Source organism: Astyanax mexicanus, chromosome 1 (genome assembly GCF_023375975.1).
Source record: "Astyanax mexicanus isolate ESR-SI-001 chromosome 1, AstMex3_surface, whole genome shotgun sequence".
Taxonomy (NCBI): domain Eukaryota; kingdom Metazoa; phylum Chordata; class Actinopteri; order Characiformes; family Acestrorhamphidae; genus Astyanax; species Astyanax mexicanus.
This window is the reverse complement of record NC_064408.1, coordinates 11,760,011-11,786,061: the sequence shown is the minus strand read 5'-3', so window position 1 is coordinate 11,786,061 and position 26,051 is coordinate 11,760,011. Positions and strand designations below refer to the sequence as shown.

Here is a 26,051-nt window from a genome sequence, read left to right as displayed (position 1 = left end):
TGCAGAATATTATCTTAATGTTTTTATAACACTATACCTCTGCTATAGCACTATTATTGCATTACTAATTATTGTTGCACAAACCCTTTTCATCACTGGCTGCTGTTTTTTTTATGTAAGACCTTCCCGATCTTTCAGACCAGTGCATTTGGGTTCAAGTTCAAGCTTTAGTTGTGTTAGACTGATTTGTGGTTATTTTTGCTTGCATTAGTGTTTGTTATAGCAGTTTATTTACATTACTATTGTAGCTTTTAGCTCTTCTTATTCATTGTTTTGTCTCATATGTTGTTTATTAGTTCAGGACTTCCATAATTGTTGAAACTCATGCTGGATTGATTAGTTGTTGTTATTGCTTGCAAGATTAGTGATTACAGTGTGTCCCTCCTGCAGAATAATATCTTCAGACACTATGGCACTTTTATACCTTGTTATAACATTGTTGTTGTTGCACAAACCCTTTTCATCACTGGCTGCTGTTTTATTTTTTTTATGTTAATCATATTTACTGTGATACATTTTTAAAGTAACAAGAAGATCAATAGTTTTACATCTAGTCAGAAGAGCTTTAGAGATAGCTTATGTGGGGTGCTGAAATGAAGGCTTTTGCTAGTAAACCTGCATAACATTAATTAGTACATTATCTAAAATCTGAGTTATGACTGTAGTAGCACTGTTGTCTTTTTAGATAACTATTGTAGCACTAGCCTTTCTCATTCATTATTTTGGCTAATATGAAATCACTGGCTGTTGTATATTAGTTTAGCACTTTAGTAATTGTTGAAACTCATGCTGGATTGATTGGTGGTTGTTATTGCTTGCAAGATTAGTGATTGCAGTGTGTCCATCCTGCCGAATATTATTTTCGGACGTTATGTTATGACATATTTATACATCTGTTTGCTTGCATTAGTGTGTGTTATAGCAGTTCATTTGCATTACTATTGTAGCACCAGCCCTTCTTATTCATTATTTTGTCTCGTGTGAAATCACTGGCTGTTGTTTATTAGTTTAGGACTAAATTAGGACATAATTGTTGAAAGTGATGCTAGATCGATTAGTGGTTGTTATTGCTTGCAAGATTACGGATTGCAATGTGTCCATCCTGCAAAATAATGTCTTTAAACACTATTATACCTCTTTTATAACATTGTTATTACATTGTTATTGTTGTATAAGCCCTTTTTATAGATTATTTGGGCAGGTATTGAGTCAGTGGCTGATGTTTCTGAATCTAGGACCTGCCAAATTATTAAAGTCAGTGCACATGTCTGCATTACTGCAGTCAGAGCAGTTATGTATCATTATAATCCCTGTATTATATCTGTATTGTTATTATAAATGGTGCTTGGTTGGTTTGTTTACGCGTGCGGTAACTCTCACGCCGTTTCCAGCCGATCGACATGGTAACAAAGGGCTGACGTCATGCACCGCATCCGGCCGCGTGACTTCTTCTAGCGCTGTGGCTCCGCCCCGGCGGTCCGTGAGAACTTCGCCTCATTGGCGGAGAGCGTCGGGAGGCGCCGCCCTCTCCGTTCACGGGCCAATCGGATCGCGAGCAGATGAAAACTTCCGCGCTGGCGGGGCTGACGGAGCTGGGGGCGGGGCCGGGGGTTTGAAGTAGCTGGGCCGGAGTCGCCGCGGCCCGGACTGGAGACGGAGCTGCCGGAGGAGACGGTCGGACGGTCGGTCGCTCTGCCGCTGGATGTTTGGATATTTGGCCAGGTCTCGGCGTTCCTGCGCGGTGTTTGGGATTGTAAGCATGTCGCTGAGCTCCTGGGAGCTGCGCTGAGGGAGCACGGAGACCGGGAGCCGGCGGAGGTCCTCCTTGCTGCGGGTCTGGAGCACACGGAGGGTAAGGAGCTCTCAGCCGGCCGTACTGTCCGCTCCCTCAGCCCGCGTACTGCTGCCGCTGCTGCCGCCGTGCGGGAGGTTATCATCCAGCCTAAAACCACAGCAGTGCTGCTGCTGCTGCAGAGTCATAACTCAGATTATACTGCTGTGAACTCTGTTACTGTAAGGCAGTTTTACTAGCAGAAGCTCTTAGTTCAATAATAGACATCAATATTAGCTATGAAAGCTTTAATTACTAATAATAATAACAGTAATATCAGATCTGCACATCCATTCTTATTACTTTGATAATTTATTACCTTAAATCTCAGAAATAATTACAGTTAAGCCATGAGAAATGTCATTTCTGTAACTGTAATAGCTCTTTTTCTATCTAAACACAGATTCTTTTGCAGTAAACTCTGTTACTGTAATGCAGTATCAGTTTAACATTAGCTATGAAACCTTTACTACTATTACTACTACTAATAATAATAATATTAAAACTAATGACAACAATAAAATATCAGATCTGCAGATCTCTTCTTGTTACTTTATTATCTTGTTAATTTATCACAATAAATCTAATATATAAAAACATTTAAGTGCAATTCCCGTTATTGTCATTTCAGCCTAAAAGGACAACAAGTCGTAACTACTGGTAGATGTAAAATTATATTGCTTGTCTTGTTACTTTATCACAGTTACTCTGATTGAAGAAATCTGTCACGAAATTTGTCATTTTTCTCATTTCACACACTGCACTGCATTAAATGAGCTAATCATGAAAAATTGAGCTCTTTTTTATCTAAACACAGTATATAACTCCAATTCTACTGGAATAAACTTCAGTTAATGTAATGCAATTCTAATTAGCTGTAAAAGTACATTGCTCTTATAGTTACACAGCAAGTTCTTGTTACATTGAGAATTTATCACAATAAATCTAATAAATAAATACATTTAAGCAATCCTATGGGTCATTCCTGTAACTGTAACTGTAATAGATCTAAATCTAAACACTGATTCTATTGGAGTAAAACTCAGTTATTGTAATGCATTTTTACTAGTAGAAGCTCTCAACATCTCAACATTAGTTATGGAATCTTTACTAATACTAATAATAGCAATAATATGAGATCTGCAGATCTGTAAAGCTGTTATGACTAGACTCAATTGCTCTTCTTATTACTTCAAGAATTTATCACAATAAATCTAAGAAATAACTCATAACTCAAATAAATCATAACTCAGATTTTACTGATTGAAGAAATATTTCATGATACATAGTTTTTCCTAATAAAATTCTTGAAAAAGCCCTCAAATCCAAAGGTCCAGTAAGTGTCATTCGTGTCATTTTACCCACTGCCTTGTATTTAATGAACCTGATCATGAGAGATTGAGCTATATTAATATTAAACAATGAAAACTATATTTGCATTTCATGATAATCAAATTTTGGGAGGGTTATTGTGCCAGAAGTGATTGTGATAAGCTATATTATTGCCATATTATGACTTTATTGTGACGCTAATATAAGAACTTTGTAAAAGCAAAAAATTGCATGTACACATTCATTATTTTGCATTCATTCATTTTAATTAGCAGTGTATTTTAAGATATTAAGAATAAATTGGAAAAAAATGGAATCCGTTTATAAAATTGCTTCTCTCTTGGGTAATAAAAATGATGGGATTATGTCCTTATATTATGTGATAACTTGAAAACATAAGTTGTGACAGGCCTGTGACAGGCCTGTTCACATCAGTGTAAACTTGGACTAATTGAGCTCTTTTTGTAATTTGGCACAGTTCTTTAGTGCTAAAATATTTCCTAATTGCCCATCCAGGCCTGTTAGAGTCTGTGACTTAAAACAGGAAGCTGTAGCATGCTCATGTTTTTTCTCACGTTCTTCAAAAGTGTTTTAATACTTTGCCACACCTCCTGCTATGCTCTTGCTTAAAATGAATCGAAAAACCCAAAAAGGATTGAGAGACAGATTGTGAAAATCAATGCATGAGTGTGTAGTAAGCTTTTGTTGACCTTAGGTTCTTTAAAAGTGGTTTGGTTTACCAGCATCTTCTGCTTGTTCACACTGTCTAATGTGTTTTTGCCTAAACTGTCCAAAAATCCACAGCTTTTCACATATACTTTACATTTACAGCATTTTATCTGGTGCTCTTATCCAGAGTGACTTACAAATTTATTTCTATTAAAGATATGAGCCACTGTAGTGTTAGCAGTCTTGCCCAAGGACTCTTATGGGTGTAGCACAGACCTGGAATTAAACCCCAGCCTCCTACACTCTAAAAAACAGAGGTATGATATGAGTACTTTTTTTTGTACTCAAAGGTACACTCTTCATAATTGTACCCTCAATGGTACAATATCGTCTTTACAGGGTCAGATTTGTTCCCTCTGAAGTACAAAGTCATTTCTAACAGCAATAAGTACAAATTTGTACCATTTAACCAGACAAAGGGTACATTCAGTATTCTGCATCACTGTACTGATAAACAATATATATTTAAATTGCACATTTTTTATTTGAAAGCCAGACAATTTTCGATCATCAAGTTTTTGAGCCATATTTAGTTGATGATAATGTTTATAATCTTTATAATCTATACTGGCACAAAAACCATGGGTTCAAAAAAGGACTTTCACTGAAAGGTACTTTATATATATGTATCTCAATATAAGGTTCAGCCCCAGCGACAAGCTTTGTACTCTTTTAAGTACAAATCTGTACTTCCTTTTCTTAGTGTGTACATTGTAGCTCACTGGCAGGCAGTAAGTGGTTTTATCCACTGCACCACAACAACACCAACTTTAGTGTTCAGTGTTTTTAACTACTGGTGATCTCCATGATATTCCCAAAAAAGCACATTATGGTCTGTTGTATCACAGTAGAACTAAAACATCACAATATTACCCATATAGTCTGTGACAGTAGAATTCATAAGAGGTTCTATCTGCTGCTGTGTTCTTGTGTTTGTCATTTGCAGTGTTAAACTGGACTAAAAGAGCTATGTTGGTAATGAAGTGTAACACAGCTGTTTAATGCTTTTAACTAATGATGATGATCTTACATGATGTGCTTAGAAATGCATGTGTTTGTGTATTGTGTTACAGTAGCTCTAAAACATTGCCAGATTACTCCTCATACTGCAGAAATCACAAACCCAGAGCTTTTGGCATTTAATTCAGTATGAATTTAGACTTTAATTGAGCTGTTTTGGTAATGTAATATTAGTATATTTAATATAGTATATTTATCACAGTAGAAAATAATAAGTCTTGGTTATGATGACAATAATTTTACCAGATTTCTGATTTGTCATTTGTCATTTATGTATGTTATCTGACATTGACTGGCGTCCATTACAGGGTGCGTTCCAATTAATTGACTTTGTACCCTGTAATGATTACTGTGCAAGTTTTCTGTAGCATTTATAGTGTACATATCAATATCAGAATTAAATTTCTTTGACCAAAAATGAGGAAACATATTGTAATATTATCTTTGGCTATCTTAGGCCTGTCATGATGATTACTGTTTAAATTGTCGACTTAACATACAATAAATTGACATTATCTCATATTATTTGATAATGGTGATCTTTATTGTCTATTGTGTTTATTTGTATGTTTGTTCACATACAGCTCTGGAAAATATTAAGAGACCAATACAGTTTCTGAATCAGTTTCTCTGATTTAGCTATTTATAGGTTTGTGTTTGAGTAAAATGAACATTGTTGTTTTATTCTATAAACTACAAACAACATTTCTCTTAAATTTTAAATAAAAGTATATTGCCATTTAGAAAATTTATTTGCAAAAAAAATGATAAAAGGCTGAAATAACAAAAAAGGTACATTTCTGTCAGACCTTAAATAATGCGAAGAAAACAGGTTCATATTCATAAAGTTCTAAGAGTTCAGAAATCAATATTTATCACAGTTTTCATCTTGGCATGTCTTACACGCTGCTTTTGGATAACTTTTTGTCACTCCTGGTGCAAAAATTCAAGCAGTTCAGATTGTTTTGATGGCTTATGATCATCTATCTTCCTTTTAATTATATTTCAGAGGTTTTTAAATTAGGTAAACTTAAAGAAACTCTCAATTCTCAAGCGGTCTCTTATTTTTTTTATCATTATGTCTGTGTTATTTAATGGTCTTAAAATTACAATATTATTGATTATCGCAATAATTTTTCCTGGGATGATATATCGGCCACAAAAATGTCTTATCATGACAGGTCTAATTGGCCCTGTTGTCCAGCCCTAGAAACACAGTTTTTCTATGTTTTTAAATGTTAAACTATAGGGTGACATGATATATAAAAAAAGAAAATACAGGAACTTTTAACAGAAGTCTCTGGAAGTCTTGATACTAATAATGACCTTTGTGTATCTCATGACTAAATTGAGAGTAAATAAATAATATTGGGTAGATATATTCTGCAATTGGTAGAAAAGACAGCAAAAAAGTAAAATTATCACATTGCGATAGATTGTGCAGCCCTACTAACTACTGCTAAAAGTATGTTGTAGCCTAGCGAATCGCAATAGCGCTAAAATATCACCATATTTCCCATCTCAACCTGTGTTAACCTGTGAATATCAAAGTGTGGATTTAAAAGAAGCTGTCGTTTACCTCAGGGCTTTCTTTTCTCCCCTCATCTCTCTCTTTCTCTTTATTCCCCTCTCTTCCATCTGTCTCTTCACAGTGACATTATGTCCTCTTTTGGTGCCCTCTGACCCTGACTGTTCTGTAGAAGTGGTTTTCTCAGCACAGCCGCAGAGGGCCGGTTTGATTTACGCCACATCTCCTGCCCGTATCTGCCATGTTCCTGCTTAAGCTGTCCAAAACCCCCAGCTTTTACCATTTACCTCACTGCTTCATTCCCTTCTCTTCATGGTTGCTGAGTCTCCTGTCGCGCCCTACATTTTCCAAAGAGTGGCTAATGAAGTTTCAGGCCGTAGGTCTCCTATTCTCAGCACAATTAGCGAGTCATGTTGACGTCTGGGTGTAACGTTTGGCTTCTCGGTGAAAGGCCGTGATGTGATTCGGCAGTTCGGATGGCTGTAACAGACTCCTGCCTGCTGGTTAAACCCTCGCTCTGTCTTTTTTTTGAGGGGAAGAGATTGAATCTTTGTGGTTGTTTATTGTAGTCTGGGTCTAAAGGTCTCCTCTGAGGATTGGTGGGTCTGATCTGCAGGGGGGCTGGATTTGCTCTGTGTTGTGCTTGAAAATGATAGCGGTTCCTGAAGTATTGATCCGAATGTGGCGTTCGTATTTCTCTGCTGGGGAAACACGTTTTTATTGTTTGAGGTGAAGCATCGAAGTTGTTTTATGAGAAATCTTAGAGTAGAAAAGGCTAAATAATTTAAACAGAACAATGATTCATTTGTTTAAGGTCATATTGCACTGTTTCCTCTAACATTAGGATTTTTTCTAGCAGTACTTTCCAAGATTCCAAGATGGAAAAAACCAAGCCAAACGAAGATGTCAGAGTTAGCCTAAAGCTATTAACAGACAGGACAGGGCTCTTGAAAGCCACAGGGCAGTGAAGAGGAACTTTGGTCTGTCATTAATTATCAACGAGTAATCCAGCTCAGAAAAACTAGGTAGCCAGGTAGCTAGCATTGCAACTAAATAGCACCAGCCCTGCCGAGACCAAGGGCTTTATATACTTTAACTCCAGCAAATGTGTGGGTAGTAAAAGAACTGCATTGTTGGTATGTCTGCTGGGATGTTGAAATAAATATTTATAAATGATAAATTGCCTTTTCTTTAAAAAATACTGCATATTCAATGTGAAATGGTGTCAAAATAAATGAAAACCTATTAAAAAACATGTTCTGTATACGTCTTTTGGCAAAATGTTCATTTTGGTGCATCCTTAGAAAAGAATCCTTCTTTTTAATATTGTGATTGAAAAAAACCAATCACTGTTATTCTGAAAAAGTTATTTTTTCTTAACATCTCAGTCTCTGGGATGTCCCTTATTGGACTAGTGAGATGTACATGGACATGCCACAAGTTGTAAAACAGTAGCTAGTACGAGTCACTCCAGCTACAACATGAGACATGAGCACTCACAAGATAACACCTCACAGCGCATAGAGATGTGTGGGTTTCCAAGCTACATAGTCCAATGATTTATGCCAAAAAAATGCCATCAATCGTCTGTGATGTTTATGCTGCATGTCTGAAAGAATAAACAGCTGCTGTGATTATTTCTTTTGGAAAGAAAGTGGTTTTTGATTTGAAATATTTATTAAATTATTAATGTCCTGGGCTGAGACTACGACTTTTGGGGATCGCAACCAAAACACCATCTGCTCCAAGTTTCTTTTAGAAAACAGCTGTTTTTGATTAGTGGTGTTTATTGAAGTTGGGCTCAATAAACTGTAGACTGTTTTGGTACAAGTGAACATGTTGGAGATATTAGACATGCACCTGTCTTTATTACAGACAGCATTCTCTGTTTCATTTATAAAGTATTTTATTGATATTATGTTAGGGCTGCACGATATAGTGATTAAGCATAGTCATCGCTATGTGCGCATGCGCAGTAGTCACGTCACAGGACGTGTGATGTCACTTAAGGCAATTAAATCAAACACGTCATGTTGCAACGTTTTGATTCTTGACACAAGAAGTAGATACACAGCGCTGTCTCTGTGTCTGTTTGAGTGACAGGCTGCTGCTGCCTGAGAAGCACGGAGGGGGGGAGCTCGAGGGAGAGGGGGGGGGCAGGAGTAAATACGAGGTAACCGCACGGTCTCCATCCACATGGTTGGGCACGTGCTTGTAAACGTGAGCACGTGTCGAAAGCTGTGCTCCTCAGTCCAGCACAGTTTTACAGCGCAGATATTTTCAGATACAGCTGAATTCAGGCTTTTAATCCCAGAAAAACACTCTTATTTACCTTTTAAAAAGCCATTTAAATGCCTGATTAAAGGGATGATTACTGTTATTTTGCTGTTTTCCTCAGGTTTTGAGTGCTTGGCACTGACTCAGCTCTTAATCGATTGGTCTGGACACGAGACAGTTTGCGGGTGGGGGCGGGGCTGGTGATGTCATGGGCCCTGCATTGTTTAATATTGCGATACATTGTTGAAAAAAGACGATATTTAAATTTGCAATGTAATTTTTTCCAATATCGTGCAGCCCTTATATAATGATCATATAATTGTATTGTCATGTTTCTCTTTTGATACTGGACAAAATGACTAATGAATAAAACTGATTAACTTTTTTTGTGATATTATTGCAAACGATACATTATGTCACACCCTTAGTGTACATAACTTTTGTATTTTACCATTTTACTATTTTATTTTATTGTTTCAACCTTAAAAAAATATTTAACTGTAGAAAAAGTATACAAACCCATAGTTTAGAGACCAGACTTTCACCTGCTTCATGCTGGACTAGAGGAAGCAGCTGTTTTTAAGTATGTAGCTCTAAAAAATGAAGCACAGCTGTTTTTGATTTGCAGTGTTTATTGATGGCTCGGTCAGAGTTCAGCCCCCCTTTGGGCAAGTAAATAAACCTGTCAGGGTCCATAACCCTCACCTGCTCCATGTTACACTTTTGGAAAGCAGATTTCCTGTCTAAATATAGTGCCCTTATGTTTGGACAACATATAGGGGTAATCATATCATAATTAAGAACCAACAAATATACCTGCTTTATATTGGTTCTTTGGAAAGAGCTTCTTTTGCTGACGATGTATTTATTGATATCTTGTTCTGAATGTATCGAATTTCCAAATGTGTGTTTTTTTTTCCTTGAGAAAGTTTGAGGGCCAAACACTCACTTGCTCTATTGGGGCCTAAGCTAGAGTCAGTGTTCTAAAATCATTTAACATTTATTTACACAGTTTTCAGTTGCATTATCACTATAGTCTGTATTATATAGATTATCATGCTTCATACAAGCAGCTGGGTCGCGTATTACCACACACATTATTTTTTCCAATAAATTTTTCGATTCACAAAATCCTAATTCAGTTTGATTCCCAATTTGATTTAGTGTTGATTAATTTTGGGATATTTCAGTATCTATTACAGGATTTATTTGGATATGAAAGAGATTTTCTGAGATTTAGGACTTTTTTTTTTTTTAGCAAACTACAGGTGAGCCATCAACTGCAAACCACACAGCTTAGTTTAGGGCATGTCCGTGTGTCTTTGCTATCGTAATGACGGGAAAAGTATGCCTTGCATGGCTTGAAGCAACGTGATGCAGGTAGTTGGTGTGCTAAAGCTATATGGTAGTTAAGTTGGACGAGTCCAGTTACTGCCATGATATCATCATGGTAGCGTTGTTAGACAAAGGCTGATAACGATAATGCCATGATGTTGTGTATATATATCCATAACCTGATAATGAGGTTTTGTGGCCTTTTAATCTGTGTAAGATCCCACTGGAATAAGGTGTTGTTGGTTTACTGCATTGCTATTTAAACAGCGCAGCTACCTGGACGAGTTCAATGTTTGATCGCTTGATTTTGTGTTGATGTAGAATAATGCTATTTTATTTTGTATTCTGTTTAATGTTGATGTAAAAGTTGATTTTATAATACACAGTTAGTATGTGTGATATTTTGACACTGACAAAATGCACTATTATTCAGAATGCAATTGTTTTATAATGTACTATATACAGGGGTTGGACAGTAAACACCTGTCAGTTTAGTGTGGGAGGTTTCATGGCTAAATTGAAGAAGCCTGGTGGCCAATCTTCATTAATTGCACATTGCACCAGTAAGAGCAGAGTGTGAAGGTTCAATTAGCAGGGTAAGAGCACAGTTCTGCTCTAAATATTGCAATGCACACAACATTATGGGTGACATACCAGAGTTCAAAAGAGGACAAATTGTTGTTGCACGTCTTGCTGGCGCATCTGTGACCAAGACAGCAAGTCTTTGTGATGTATCAAGAGCCACGGTATCCAGGGTAATGTCAGCATACCACCAAGAAGGACCAACCACATCCAACAGGATTAACTGTGGACGCTGTAAGAGGAAGCTGTCTGAAAGGGATGTTCGGGTGCCAACCAGGATTGTATCCAAAAAGCATAAAACCATGGCTGAACAAATCACGGCAGAATTCAATGTGCACCTCAACTCTCCTGTTTCCACCAGAACTGTCCGTCACCACAATACATTATTGTGCTCTAAAACCAGGTGTTTCAGTTTCATTGTCCAACCCCTGTATAAACAGGTTTAATTACATTCTGTGTAATGAAACGTGCAGTTTAGCAGTGCTCTGTTCGGTTAGTGTATCAAACAGTATCGCAGTATGATAAGATATTATCTTAGTGTCCACATCTACTTCCTTTTAGAGGACTATGACACTTGAACTGGACAATGCTGGAGTCTGGTCTGGTCTGATTTGTATCGTTCTTTCTTAGTGGAAGAAGTGAGTCTGTTTGGGTTTTTCTTGTTTGCCAACTCAAAGAAAAACTCGCTTTCTTTCTGTAGCCTTTTTTGAGGAAACAGCTCTATCAGATCTGCAGCCCGGTGAAGTTTTCGTGCACCTCTCGGCGTCTCGCAGCAGTCAGCGTATCCGAGTGCTGGAAGTGGCTCCTCCAGCGCAGAGGTTGAGCAACAATGAGATCATTATGGGGCCGGGTGCGGCCCGGCAGAAAGAAGCCTCTGTGTTCCGGCGGTGCCAGAGCACCGAGCTCTACAAATGCGAGGCAACCTATTAATGCGTGCGCTAATTAGCAAGTGCCTCGGTGTCCGCGCGCCGAGGGCTCGTGGCTGAGCTTGTCTTTTAAGTGCTTTATTGTGTTTAATTGACCTGCCTGCGCAAAAGCATAACCAGCCGAGGGGGCAAATAAAAGGAGCGCCGGCTTCTTTCTGCGCGCTTGTCGTTAATGTTTTTTCGGCAAAGCACTCCAAGCTGGCAAAGCACTTCAGTAAATATTAATTAGAGCCTTTGTGTATGTGAGTGTGTGTGTGTGTGGGTAAGTGTGCATGTAAGAGAGTGTGTGTGTGTTGGTGTGCACGTACGTCTGCGTGGGCAAGGCAGGTTTGGAGCAAAAGGCAGCCGTTAATGTGCATGCATGGCAGAAATCCCAAACCTGTTAATCTGTTCTTTATGAAGGCCATAAATGTATCTCGGCGGGTTTTTTTCTGTGTGCCTTGCTGCGTTTTACAGCTCTTATATTCCACAGTAAAGTGCGCCAAGGGTAGATAGATAGAGCGAGCGGGGCGTGCGAGGAGAGCGAGACGAGCGAGACGGATAGAGAGAGCGTGTCAATACTTTTCAGTCTGGGTGATTGTCATTGAACAGATGTTTCCAATCAAGTCTTAAAATAAGTTCTGGCTTACTCAGGCTGAGCACACTCAGGCTGGCGGGTGGGCGAGAGAGCAAGTGTGTGTATGTGTTTGTGAGAGAGAAAGAGAGAGAGAGAGAGAGAGAGAGAAAATGAAAGCGAGGCGAAAGTGTCAGAGGGCCACGATACTGTGCCGTCGTGTAATTTTATATTCTGGCAGTTGGATCATGACCTCTGACGGCGCAGCTCGGAGACAGGTTGTAAATACAGATAGTAATTGCTTGGAGGGAGAGGGCGAGGGAGATAGAGCGAAGGAAAGAAGGAGCGTATAAGAGAGGAGAGAGAGAGAGAGAGCAAGGGCAAATTACTTTCAGGCCCATCGCACAAGATAAGTGAATTTGAGACTTTTTAGAGCCGGCAGAGAGATGAGTGGAGCGAGGTCAGAATGGACAGATTACTGGCACGGCTCGGAGGACGAGGGGGCAGTTCACGGGTTGATGGCCCCCCGCTTCAGACTCCAGCCTCATTCATCACCAAATTACACTCTGCCAATACAAACACGCCGGCACATTCGCACGGAAAGAGAAACACGGACGCAGTACAAACAGGACGCACAAACAGACACGAGCTTGCAGCGCCGCATAAAAACTGGGCACATGTGGAAGAAGAAGCGTATGGGCACTGGGTCTTAATGTAACTCTGGCTGTAACTGTAGTTCTATATGTTGTTATGTTTGGTGGACACAGGCAGTTTAGTAGTATGTACACTTTCCTATGCTGTGAAGTTGGACCACAGAGACACAGTTTGCTGTGTTCAGGGATGTCAGACCTAGATTCTTAGACTTCTTTGAGAGTTGCTTTCAAACTCAAACTCTTTTCCTTATTGATTAATAGTTCTAGATAAGGGTTGTTAACCTTTTTAACTGCACTCTAAAAAAAACAAGAGGTACGATATGAGTACTTTTTGTACTCATATCGTATGAGTCGTCTTTACAGGGTCTGATTTGTTCCCTCTGAAGTAGGGGTGTGCCATATCATATTGTACGCGATAATATCGCCAACTTTTTTTTAATATCGTGAACGATATTATACCCTGAAATATGGTGCCATATCACCCACCCTTAATTTTCACATCAGGGCATTACTTTTTTTTTTTTTTTAACTGTTTTTAGCAAATAGTAAATTCACACTGTTCTCCTTTCCCATTATATCTCTACTAGAGACTAGAGATTATATCTGTCCAGTATCATTTATTTTACTTTAATCCTGGATATATGGAGATATTTGGAGTGCATTATTATTGGTATCACGACATTCTGGATCATTGACTTCTGTTACAATCTGATGAAAATTCTTGTATATTTTTATATATATCTTAGTTAGGCATCTGCCATATCATATCGTATGCAATATTAAAATTTTATTTTTATTTTGTTGCAGTAGGGTATTCTTGAAATATTTATGTTTTAATTGAATGTTTTGTCATATCGCCAAGAATATCGATATCACAAAAATACCATGAAATATCGTGATATTATTTTAGGGCCATATCGCCCACCTCTACTCTACAAAGTACAAAGTCTTTCCTAACAGCAATAAATCAAATCAAATTTATTTGTATAGCGCTTTTTACAACAGATCAGAGACTGTAAAAAAAGATGGACGCCGTGTCTCCGTTCCCATACATTCAATGAAAATGAAGCCAAAATCTTCCTCCATGTTGGCGATCCTGATACCCGATTCTGCACAGTAGAGACCAGAGGAGGGAGAAAGACTGTGGAGAGACAGCCTACTCATTTAAATAACCCCGCCCCTGAGGGCGGCCTCGCGGTCACAGACTGCAGAGCGGGGCGGAGCGGAACTGACGGTCTGTTATTGGTCCCGCCCATAACCAGCCCCTTTACAATAACCACACCTTTTTTTAATAGAGCTGAATAACCTTCTAAAAACCGAATTCTGTGGTGATATAAAAATTTGACAATATAAGCAGAGGTTACACTAGCTGCTGCATTTAAATAATGGAGGTAGAATTACAGAAAAAAACGTGATTGAAAGTTGTCTGTTTTGCCATTGAAACCTATGGAGATGGGTGGGGTTACACAGCTTTCTGCAGCCGAACAGCATGGGGCGCCCGACCTGTGGTGGCTTCACTTTTGAGAGACGCTGCTCTGTCCAGCTATATACAATCAATGGTACAGATTTGTACCATTTAACCAGACAAACGGTACATTCAGTATCACTGTATCACTGCACTAATAAACAATATATATTTTAATTTCACATTTTTTATATAAAACCCAGAAATATGAATCATCAAGTTTCTGATTCAGTTGATGATAATGTTAACAATCTTTGTAACACAAAAAACATGGATACAAAAAAGGACTTTCACTGAAAGGTACTTTTTTGTACCTCAGTATAAGGTTCAGCCCCAGCGACAAGCTTTGTACTCTTTTAGGTACAGATCTGTACTTACTTTTCTTAGTGTGTGTGCGATCCCTTTATACGCTCCAGGAAATTTTGTTACCCTCCAAAAACGGCAAGCCAGTCGCTGGCATTTTAACACCACATCTAAAGTGGTGGTGTGGGACAAGGCCGGTAGCGTTGTGGGGCAAGCAGTTTAGCAGTGCTCTGTGCGGTTAGTGTATCACACAGTATCGCCGTATGATAAGATATTGTCTTAATGTCCAAATCTACTTCCTTTTAGAGAACTATGACACTTGAACTGGACAGTGTTTGAGGACCACATGCTTGTGGCCTGGCCTGGTCTGATTGTATCGTTCTTCTTAGTGAAAGATGTGATTTTGCGTCTGTCTTGTTTACCAACTAAAAGAAAAACTCACTTTCTTTCTGTAGCTTTTTTTTTTTAAAGGAAACAGCTCTATCAGATCTGCAGCCCAGAGAGGTTTTCCTGTGAACACCACATCAAAAGTGGTGGTGTTGGACAAGGCTGGTAGCATTATGGCAAAAGACTGGTAGTGCTGGTGTGCTAACACTGTAGTAGAAATGTTGGACAAGGCTGGTAGTGATGATGTGCTAACACTGTGGTAGTGATGTTGGACAAGACTGGTAGAAAAGGTGTGCTAACACTGTGGTAGTGATGTTGGACAAGGCTGGTAGTGATGTGCTAACACTGTAGTAGTGATGTTGGACAAGTCTAGGGTTAGGTTAGGGTTAGATGTTTGACAAGGCTGGTCGTGCTGGTGTGCTAACACTGTGGTAGTGATGTTGGACAAGACTGGTAGTGCTGGTGTGCTAACACTGTAGTAGTGATGTTGGACAAGTCTAGGGTTAGGGGTTAGGGTTAGGGTTAGATGTTGGACAAGACTGGTAGTGCTGGTGTGCTAACACTGTGGTAGTAATGTTAGAAAAGGCCAGTTGCTGGAATGTTAACGCCATGGTTGTGTTGTTGGATGAGGCCGGTAGCAATATGGGAAAAGGCTGGTAGCTGGTGCGCTAACGATACAATAACATTGTGGGACAAGGCTGGTAGGTGGTGTACTAAAGCTATGGTAGTAATGTTGAACAAAGCTGAGAGCTGTAGTCTTTTAATTTATAATGAGTTTCTATGGTATTTTTAATTGTAAAGGGTCTGAAGTGTTACTACTGTAAAAATACAGCTTTTTAAACGGTTGTTGGCTTGGATATGCAGTTGGGTTCATCACGTTCACCAATCTAAATCTCTAGTCATTTACTGTATTTGTGAGTGGAACAGAGGCCTGCAGGGGAATTGAAAACATGCATTATCATCATTGAAGTTGACGACTAATCACTGATGATTCATGAGAGAGCTACATTTGACTAATTGCTCTTCAGTCGTGGCGAGCGCCGTGCTATAGATGCTGTTTTGGGTCGACTGGCTGGATGTCGGCTGGTTTAATAGTATGCGCAGGCTGTTTAGCGCTGGATACGTTTGCTAAATCAAAGAGCTTTCTGTCACGATGCCGCTGAGTGTGACCACAGAAGTAGGCCGGGGTTGTTTTTGTTGCTGGTGATTTGAGAATCTGGCAGGTCATTTGATGCAGTTGAATGTGAAGAGGTGTGTGTAGACTATGACCCAGACAAACAAACAAACTAAACCCAATTTCCCCCTCAGACCTCCTCCTGAGCGCTCCCTTCCTCCCAGGCTTATGTAACGTGTTTTACTTCGCTTGACAGGAAACCTTATCGAGGTTGCCTCTCAGAATTTCCAGCATGTGTTCTTTGTGTGTGTGTGTGTGTGTGTGTTTGTGTCTGCATCTGCACAGCTGTTCTACAGAGGGTGCTGAGGGGAGAAGAATGCATATCTGCTTATATCTCCTTTCTCCTGCATCTACCTGAGGGACTCTGCCGGTCAAGCGTTTAGCCATTAGGCCACACACACACACACACCCTCTCACACGGCCTACACGCCAGTTAAATGTCTTCTCCAGTTACACACAGCCAATAAAAGCTAAACTGCCAGGCCGTCTCGTTCAGATAAGTGCAACTTATGCCTGTCTTTTATTACACACTTGCACATGCAGGACTTTTTTTCCACATGGACACGGTTCAGCAGTTTTGTGGTATGACAGTGTGGTACAACTCAAATAGCTGGAGCGCTAACACTGTGGTAGTGATGTTGAACAAGGCCAGTTGCTGGCAGGTTCACACCACATCAAAAGTGGTGGTGTTGGACAAGGCCAGTAGCGTTGTGAGACGAGGTTGGTATTAATAGTGTGCTAACACAGTAGTAGTGATGTTGGACTAGGCCCGTACCTTTTGTGAGACGAGGTTGGTATTAATGGTGTGCTATCCCTGTGGTAGTGATGTTGGACAAGGCCCGTACCTTTTGTGAGACGAGGTTGGTATTAGTGGTGTGCTATCACTGTGGTAGTGATGTTGGACAAGGCCCGTACCTTTTGTGAGACGAGGTTGGTATTAATGGTGTGCTATCACTGTGGTAGTGATGTTGAATGAGGCCAGTTGCTGGCATGTTAATGTCATGGTAGTGTTTTGGGACAAGGTTGGTAGCATTTTGGAACGAGGCATGTAGAGATGTTGAACAAGGCCTGTAGCTTTGTGAGACGAGGATGGTACTGATAGAGTTCTAACATTGTGGTAGTGATGTTGAATAAGACCAGTATTGTTTGGTAGCGATTTGGGACAAGTGATGGTGTGATAACACTGTGGTGGTGATGTTGGAAAAGGCCAGTTTCTGGCATGTTAACACCAAATCAAAAGTGGTGATGTTGGACAAGGCCGGTAGCGCCGTGAGCGAGGCTGCTAGTGATGTAGTAATTGAATGCTAACACTGTGGTAGTGATCTTGGACAAGACCGGTAGCATGGTGAAACGAGATTGCTAGTGATGTAGTGGTGATGGATAACACTGTGGTAGTGATGTTGAATGAGTCCAGACGCTGACATGTTAATGCCATGGCAGCGTTTTGGGACATGACAGGTAGTGATGTTGGGCAGGACCGGTAGCATCGTGAGACGAGGTTGGTAATGATGGTGATTACACTGTGGTAGTGATGTTGAATGAGGCCAGCTGCAATACTAAAGATGTAATGCATTTGTAGGCCAAGACGGGTAGTTGGCGTGCTAACGCCATGGTAGCAATGGAAAAGGTGGTGGAAAAAGGTGGTGAGATGAGGTTGGTAGTAGTGGTGTGATAACACTGTGGTTGTGATGTTAAGTGAGGCCAATCACTGACATGTTAATGCCATGGCAGTGTTTAGGGACAAGGCAGATAGTGATGTTGGACAAGGCCAGTAGCATTGTGAGACGAGGTTAATAGGGATGTAGTGATGGTGATAACACTGTGGTAGTGATATTGAATGAGGCATTGTTGGACGAGGCCTGTGTCATTATAGGAGAGGTAGATGCCATGCTAACGATGCGATAGCTTTGTAGGGGAAGACCGGTTGTTGGCGTGCTAATGCCATGGTAGCAATGCTACTCAAGATCTGTAGTTGGTATGCTAACAGCTATTCATTCTTAAAAACTAAGTTCCTACCAAGGATCCTTTGGGTTTTACCATAGTAGAACCATTTTTTGTTCCAAAAAGAAAGATGTTTGTAATAGAAAATATCTATTGAACAGTCATAAAAATGTAATTAATTTAAATTAAAACTAATACTTTTGTGATGAGTTGAAGACGAGGTGGATGGTGACTACACTATCACTCCTGTGGCTGAATGCAATCACAGCAATGCTCCACATGCTAATTCAAAGCTTTGGCTGAACTTTAGAGACATTATAAAAGTCTTGCTTTTTATCTGAAAACGAGAATGGGCCAGTGTCTCAGTACTTCTGGGGATATACTGTATGTTTGAGTTATTTGTAAGAGTGTGCAGTTGTACAATCTCCAGCTTATTCTTCTTCCAAACAGAGAAGAAGTTATAGAAGTTATTAAAAGCTTAAACTCAGTCAATCCTCCAGATGTGGGTTCACACTCGCAGGTTTTGTGGAGATCATAAGCTATAAGGAACCCAGATTGGAGGGGTTCAGGGAGGCCGGGCGGGCCGTATGGTTTTGTCGCAGCGCTCTGGGCTGGATTACTGGGCTGGATGGAGATGATGCAGCTGCTGGCGTGCCCTGTTTGTTTTCGGGTTCAGTCGGATGAGTTCATGTTTGTTCTTCCACTGGCAGTATCTGACTGGATTCGCTCTCTGGTGTGGGAGGAGCACGTGCTGTATGGACATAGGAGGTGATGAGTGCATGTGAGGGGGATGTTTCTATAGGCTGTTTGTCTCCATGTGTTCATACTATTACATTATCATAATTCTTAAAAAAAAAACATTAAAATGCACTTTTTAGTCAGGGGACAGTTTTATATTACTGAAGTTCCATTTGACTTGAAATTATAGTTGGAACACTTTTAGGCATTCTGTAGAAACTTATTAGATTTATCATTTAATTCAGACTAGGGATGCACTGATGTGGGAATTCTGAGCTGATGTTGATATCTGATGTAACACATCAGATGTAATATATGATGCAATGTATATGTAAATGTGTATAAAAAATCCCATACTGCAAAATAAATTATTGCATATATGTTTGATATATTTGATAATCCAACATATATACAGTCATTTGTTTTGTAGTACTGTATCAATTTTCAAAAACACAATATTGATTTTTAAATTTTAGTTCTCACGTAAAGTTTGGTGTCAGAAGTGGATGATTTAGTGCTCTGTTTAAGCCCTGCCTACTAGATAGCACTGATATACTTGGTGATCATTAGATTCCACTGTTCTGATTGGATAAAAAAGTAAGTGAACTTTTCAATTATTCACCTTTTGTTGGTGATAAAGGTCATGGTGAACATAAGGCTTGTGTTGTGTACAGTAGAGTTTTAAGGGGTATTAGTGAATATAGTAACTCTGTATTGTAGTAGTGAAGTGGGAGGAGCTTCTGAACATGGTGACCATAAGGTTTGTGTTGTGTACAGTAAATTTGTGGTATTAGTGAATATAGTAACTCTGTATTGTAGTAAAGAAGTGGGTGGAGCTTCTTTGACATGGTGAACATAAGGCTTGTGTTGTGTACAGTAAAGTTGTGGTATTAGTGGTATTAGTAAATATATTGTAACTCTGTATTGTAGTAGAGAAGTGGGCGGAGCTTCTGGACATGGTGAACATAAGGCTTGTGTTGTGTACAGTAGTAAAGTTGTAAGTGGTATTAGTGAATATAAAGTAACTCTGTATTGTAGTAGAGAAGTGGGCGGAGCTTCTGGACATGGTGAACATAAGGCTTGTGTTGTGTACAGTAGTAAAGTTGTAAGTGGTATTAGTGAATATAAAGTAACTCTGTATTGTAGTAGAGAAGTGGGCGGAGCTTCTGGTCATGGTGAACATAAGGCTTGTGTTGTGTACAGTAGTAAAGTTGTAAGTGGTATTAGTGAATATAGTAACTCTGTATTATGGTAGAGAAGTGGGCGGAGCTTCTGGTCATGGTGAACATAAGGCTTGTGTTGTGTACAGTAGTAAAGTTGTAAGTGGTATTAGTGAATATAGTAACTCTGTATTGTAGTAGAGAAGTGGGCGGAGCTTCTTTGACATGGTGAACATAAGGCTTGTGTTGTGTACAGTAAAGGCAAAGAACTCTTTAAGCATTTGAGCCGTTCTTTTTCTAGCCATTCTATCCAGCAGGTGGTCACGTTGGGGGATGTGTGTGTGATCAGTTTAGCTGCAGAAACACTGTAAAGCAGGTCGTTAGACTTTACTGGTCTGTGATCAGCTCCTGTACTCAACCCCGAACATAAACCCCAGCAAATCAGCGTGGAAGGCCGTATAAAAGCAGTGGAAATGGGAAGCCCTGCCCGCGACAGTGACTTATGGAGCTGCTGTGTTGATTCATGGGGCGTCACATGTGTAATTCCATGTTTCAGCAGTGGAAATTGCTAGCTGTGCTTTTCTCCTTCCACACAACCTGTGAGGGGAGGTCTGACTGCGCAGTAATCACTGTAATATCTGCACCATTTCCGTACTGACCAAACAACCATACGGACATTGCTTTGAACCCTGTAACCTGCAGTACGACCTCCCACATACAGTACGGCCTCCATTCACATTCACTATATGGCGGACATACACAGTATAGGGACACCTGCTCATTCTTTGTTTTTTTCTGAAATGTGACAAGGCCTGGCAGATGTTTGATTGAATGTGACGAGGCCTGGAAACACACTGTCAGTCTGCATTGAGCATTTCACATGCCAAAATAAGAAAAAAAAACTGTTAAATCCCATTTTCTCCCTAATTTAAAAAGCCAAATACCCAACCCAATCATTAAAACTCTCCCTATCACTAGTGATGCCCCAACACCAGGAGGGTGAAGACTAGCACAATACAGAGGAAAGCACAGCTACTCGGAGGAACGCACAGCGACTTGGTTCTGATACATCAGCTCACAGACGCCTCGTGCTGATCGACATCACCCTTTGTAGTGATGAGGGGGAAAAACGCCATCCACCCACCCAGAGAGAGCAAGAACAATTGTGCTTTCTCAGGGCTCCAGCAGCTGATGGCAAGCTACATGACTAGGATTCAAACCAGCAATATCCCGAACATAGTGGCAGCGCCTTAGTTTGCTGGACCACTCGGAGCCCCAAAAAGTATTTTTTTTTAATTTATTTACTGCAGAGCAGTTTATCTCACAGCAGGTAAAAACAGAAAGAAGAAAGAAAAAAATACCCGTGTCGTCAGGGTCGCGGTCCAATACACTATCACTGCCCCAGCAAGTGAATTGGGACATGGCCAGGAAAAAATGCCCTTATAAGGAGATAGGTAGCATGAGAACAAGCGAAAAAACAAGAATGGACGGAAACTAAAGTAACGCCGAGCAAGACAGAGAGAGAGACGGGGAGGATTGTAAACAAAAGCTCACCAGAGAATCATTTTATTATTATTTTTTCTTTATTGTTCATTATAGTTCAAAACAACCTCACAGATGCCAGATGTTTCATGTTTTCTGGCCTATTGCCGACCCCCATGAGTAGACCTTGGGGAGAATGTTTGAAAATAGTTGTGCTCTGTAAGAAGAGCATCAACTCTTTTTTTGTAAACTTAAAACATCCTCCTCTCAGCCTCTTCTACATGCTTCTCATTTACAGTCTTTGAGGACAGCGCTGTGTTTAGAAATAGTGCGTCAGTATTAATGGGTGTAAGTATCGGCTGATATCAGCAGAAAACGCTGGATCAGATATCGGAGGGAAAAGAATGAATCCGATCCTGTAACGGATCTATCCTGAGACAGCACGTACTCACGCTGTGTGATGTGATGTGATAACATTGGCTGTGGTGTAGAAGTGCTTGTGTAGCTTGATTAGCATTAGAAAGATGGCGTTTAGGGTGTTAGAAGCTTACAATGTTGTTACTAACTAGATTACTGTGATAAATAACATAAGTTCCATAGGTCCCAGAATAGAACCTTGAGGGACTACCACAAAATGCGCTATTAAAAGTTCTTACTACTTTACAGTTGAGTGTGCTTTAAGATTAACAGCTGCATTATAAACTTACAATTTTTCTAACTGTAATAATATTGAATTGGGATCAATGCGGGCAAAGGGGGCAGAACTGTGCTCAAATTGATTTAACCAACCATGCTAAGTGTAAGTACACCCTAACTCATGAATTTGCAAGAAGGTGAAATTGCCGGTTCAAATCCCAGTCATACAGCTTGCCATCAGCTGCCGGAGCCCTGAGAGAGCACAATTGGCTTTGCTCTCTCTGGGTGGTTACAGTAGATGGCACTCTTTCTCATCACTCCTAGGGTGATGTTGATCAGCACAAGGCATCTGTGAGCTGATGTATTGGAACCAAGTCGCTGCACTTTCCTCCGAATGTGCTGTGATGCTACTGAAGCTGCAATGATTAGTTGATGTGTTTAAATTTGTAGACTACAAATTTTGTTGTCGATTAATCGTTAATTTGTAACAATACCTCCTTAAAGTGCTGGGGACAGAAGCACATTGGGAGATGGGCTAAAAAAATGATTCACTTATAGTTTACGCTCAACCTAGTCTGTGTCTTCAAAAGTTCCCAAACTGATTTGACAATATTTACTCACAAAATATCAATACTTTCAATGTTTAAACAACATCCAGACTTTTAAATGCCTTTTTTAAATCTCATGTTCAGCTGTATTTGTTGTTTTTAGAGATGGAGGACATGGCAGAAATAATCGCTGACTAATCGACTAATCGGAAAAATAATAAGATTAGTCGACTACCAAAAATAATCATTAGTTGCAGAACTTGGTTGCCACTTGGTAATGCTGCATCAGCAGCAGCTTGAAAAGAGGCGGAGTCTGACTTTATATGTGTTGGAAAGGAGGCATGTGCTAGTCTTCACCCTCCTGGTGTGTTGGGGCATCACTAGTGATAGGGGGAGTTCTGATGAGTGGGTTGAGTAATTGTCCACGTAAATTGGGGTAAAAATTAGATAAAAATTTGAAATAGATCAACTGCAAAATGTGCTGTCAGCCTGCTGTTTTGTGAGAAAAAAAGGTATTTTTGAATCAGTAATTTGACTTTTAGTTTTTCAGTGTACATTTTTCTCTTTCTTTCTCTTCTGTGACTGGAAATAACTGCCCGAAGATGTTTCAACAACAACAACAATGGCTGCTCAACAGACTCGCCCACAGGGGCTTTAATAACCCCTATTGGTCAGTTCAGTCCCGGGCAGTCTGAAATCAGATTCACTAACTGTTGATTGGTGCGCCTGTACCCATTATCTCCAAGTGGCTCTGGACAAGATGTTCCAACCTAGATGGTGGACCCTCTGCTAGCCAGGCCCACTCTAGCCTGAAGCCCACTCCAGTCCAGCTCTTCTCATTGATGTCTAATGAGGGCTTATTGGCGAGGCTGTTCTCTAACCCACAGAGATGCCATTAGCATGGCGGCGCTTGCCTTGGTCGTTTGCCTTTCCGACTCCCATGCTGGAGCTGCTTGGCAGCGAATCCCTCAGATTGTGTGTGTGTGTGTGTGTGTGTGAGAGATGGAGAACGCACATGAGCTTGGGGTTAGCTGCAGTGTGAGTCCAGGATCTAGATCTGGAGACCCATCTGGAGGCCAGTGGGCTGCAGAGTGGGTGCACGCTGCCGCAGTTGAGCTAACCTACAGGTTGTGCCAGGAGGCCGGAGCAGAAGGGGTCACTTTAGGCTGAGCTGTAGCGAATGCTAATTCATTATCTGTTCATCCCGCTCTACTGGAAATGAACTGCATTCATCAGCTTTTTAATGAGCTCTCCATTCAGCCCCGGAAAAATATAGCAAGGAGTTTAATGGATGAACTGACGGCTTCATTTCTTTCTGTGCGTTCTGTAACAGACCTTATTTGATTGGGGATACGCATGAGTCGCCCTGCACAGTATGGCAAGCATGAGAACCATGGATTCATTACAACAGTTAGTGAAGCACCAAGACTATAGTACACAATAATGCGAAGCTCAGACTACGCAACATTTTTATCCCTTACGATGTTCATTATGTCAGATCGAGCAGTTATCTTTGTTTCGTGTCATACTCGGAGAACTGGCAACACTACACATTAGTCCACGACCAATCATCGTCCACGGCTGAGAGTTCGTAGGTCATCGCGGGGGAGTAGCACAGAATCTGACAATCATGGCTACAGAAGCGCTTGGCATGATGGTAGCGCTTTTGTGCTCAGAAAAAAGCTAAAATAAAGAGGGAGAAGCAACTGTGGGCTCGTTCCTGGATGACCCAAAGAGGACATCACAGGCTGTGTGTACTCCAGAGAGAACTTGAGGTATGGAAAAGATGCAGCTACTTAGGATTCAGTGCCTGTCTTCTGTTCCGCTGGTCCAGAGAACTGCAGAAGCACCGTACCACTTTCTTTTCCCGTGTTTACATCTGTGCGCCACAGAACACTCTGTCTTCCTATTGGTCAGCGTCAGGGAGCGGGTCTGGGAGCATGTCAAACTAGCCGATAAAATAAAGAAAAATTCTAACATGCTAGTCTTTTCATCGGACGCTCCGACGGCATCGCTCACGTCAAATTACTGATCTTTGACTGTGTCACACTACACTGACTTTTGTTGCTCGCAACACTAAAATTCAGATTGAACGCAGGCAATTTGTGGCTCCGAAAAAATTGGGTCAAAATCAGGCTAAAATCGTGTAGTCTCATCTGGGCATAAGATGGTTTGAGTATTGAGTATTGATTATTTAAAAAAATAATAATTTATTTCTGATTTTACCCACTTTTCCTCCTTAATTTGAAAGATCAATTACCCAGCTCACATTCAAATGCGTCACTAATGGATTATCACTAGTAATTGCCCTAACTTTAGGATGCTGAAGTGTGAATGCCTTCCACCTTGTTTCAAACCGTCGCTGATGCTGCATTACTGCGTTCAGCTAATTCTCAGTGCTTAGAGGACAGTGTGGCTCCTTTTAACTTTTTTACTTCTTTTACTTTTCCCTTCCTTTTTCATTGAACAATTCTGAAATTTAATCAAAAGAGGGAATGGTCAGAGCTTAAATTTGTGGGCATAGGGTCACCCAAAAGCAGTGTGTAAGACTGGTGGAGAGCATTCCAAGATGCAGTATTGATTTCTGAACTTTTAAAAAATTAGTAGTGTTGTTGTTCCTAAATTAATATGATTTTTTTGTTTTCTTTGCCTTTTTTTAAGGTCTGAAAGCACCGCATGTTCTAGTGTCATATTCACCATTTATTTGTAACAAAGGTTTATAATTGTCATATAGGCCTAATTTCAAGTCACCTAAAATTAGGCATATACAGTATGACGCTATATACAGAGTCATATAGACTCCCCTTTACTGCTGATCTCAGAATTAATTCAATCCCTATCTCAGGAATGGTGGTACGATCTGAACTGAACTTTTAATCAGTTTATTGTACCGTTACACCTCTATCCTGGTCATGTGACGCATTTTGTTGAGGTGAACATATGTGAGCACTGAAGGTTTTTTCTGTTTGGTTCCACCTAATCAGCATCCTTTACTGAAACGATGGGGGTTTACTGGCCAGGCCAATCAGCAGCTTCTGCTAAACGGTGGGTCGTTTTCCTCATCAATATTGATTGAAAGGATGGGAACGAGCAGCAGAAACTGTGGCTGATTCAGTAGCTTTTCCACATGATAGTGGTGAAGCAGTGAAGGCCAGACTGAAAGAGTTTAAAGACGCTCTGCTCTGTCTGTAAAGAGTTCATGGAGTCTGTACGGGGTGTGATTAAACTGCAAAGCTTAGTGGGTATGTCTTCTGCACTCTGCTATCAAAGCCTGTGTTTATTAGAGCTTCAAATATTTGTCTGAACTCAGGGGAATACGGCTTTTGTCAGGTTTGGTTGAGTTGTTTTGTGCTCTAGAGTGTGTGTGTGAGTGTGTGTGTGTGTGAGTGAGTGTGTGTGACTGGCGTCAGTTGATGCTGGCCGTGGGAAAGCAGAAGGCTGATCTGAATGA

At 40.3% G+C, this 26,051-nt stretch overlaps 1 protein-coding gene across 2 annotated transcripts in view; it reads left to right on the top strand.

Annotated features, from left to right (window-relative positions):
* fam222ba (family with sequence similarity 222 member Ba) overlaps positions 1-26,051 on the top strand; it is a 148,089-nt gene that overhangs the window by 9,900 nt on the left and 112,138 nt on the right. Inside the window, exon 1 of one of the 2 annotated variants that reach the window (XM_049466368.1) lies at positions 1,638-1,852. The exons of the other annotated variant lie outside the window; for it this stretch is intronic. The gene's annotated coding sequence lies outside the window, so the exon portion shown is untranslated. Of the gene's footprint in view, positions 1-1,637; positions 1,853-26,051 lie in introns of those variants that run through there. 2 annotated transcript variants of the gene reach the window in all.